Source organism: Aplysia californica, unplaced genomic scaffold, assembly GCF_000002075.1.
Source record: "Aplysia californica isolate F4 #8 unplaced genomic scaffold, AplCal3.0 scaffold00013, whole genome shotgun sequence".
NCBI lineage: Eukaryota > Metazoa > Mollusca > Gastropoda > Aplysiida > Aplysiidae > Aplysia > Aplysia californica.
Window position 1 is genome coordinate 142,453 of NW_004797283.1, and position 1,312 is coordinate 143,764.

Genomic DNA, 1,312 nt, shown 5'->3' on the forward strand with positions numbered 1-1,312 from the left:
CCTCCTCTTTGTTTATTTTCGAACCTCAAATTTGGGATGTTCTGGGATTTTTCATTTTTATTATACTTTTTGAGGGGGTGGGTGGGGTCGAATCATTATTAAATTAATGAAGTAACCTCAACAAGTTTCTATTGCCTTCATATCATCAGCGTAGTGGAACAAGACAGGACAACCGTAGTTAACAAAACAGGTCGCTGCACAGTGGCGACCACCAATGAATGGCATGTTTGTGAAATCGTTCTGTATTTGTGTGTACGTATCTATTTTTAAACATTTTGTACCCCCAGGGCAGTGCCACTGACTGTAGTGTCTTTAGCCATTCTCTAAGGGGGGACTTTTCTCGTTCAAGCATAGTAGAATTGTAAATGGGCTGATTCATGTCACGCTCATAACTGTGCCTGATCTACAACAGGGAACTGCTGCTTTTTCTTTCCTGATCCTTACCACTGTCATTTTCCTCTACTTCTTTTGTATGTTTGTCACTCTCTTGTGACGCGCAATTTCCGGGATGCCTTGATAGTCGAAGCAGACTTTGCGCTGTCGAAGCTAGAGAGGTGAGCAGAGTAAGTCTGATTCCTTGTAAAGACTTCTCTGCTGACACCCACCCCTTGGCGCTCATATGACCTTATGCAGTTGCGAGCGCCGTAAAACCCTCTACTATAAACAAAAGAATTGTGTAACTATGTATGTATGTTTGCCATTATAACCCAAATCAATCAACTGTAATTTATTTATGTGTAATGTGCGCTGACAAAATGTGTTAGATTTCTAATTTTAGTCCTATGGACACAAATGGATACATGAAAATCCATAATGAAATGATAAAAGACATTTTTAATTTGAAGAAAATGGCATCAGGTTAAAATCTCCAGATTTGATGCGTGTCTATTTCTCAGCTGACAACCTCATTCATGGACTGTAAAAAGTAACTCATTTTGTTAACATGACCCACATTTAATATATTTATTACGTGTAATCACTCACGATTTCCTCACGATTTCCTCACGATTTCCTCACGATTTCCTCACGATTTCCACACGATTGACTCACGATTTCCACTCGATTGACTCACGATTTCCACTCGATTGACTCACTATTGACTCACGATTTCCTCACGATTGACTCACGATTTCCTCACGATTTCCACTCGATTGACTCACGATTTCCTCACGATCTCCTCACTATTGACTCACGATTTCCTCACGATTGACTCACGATTTCCTCACGATTTCCACTCGATTGACTCACGATTTCCTCACGATCTCCTCACTATTGACTCACGATTTCCTCACGATTGACTCACGATTTCCTC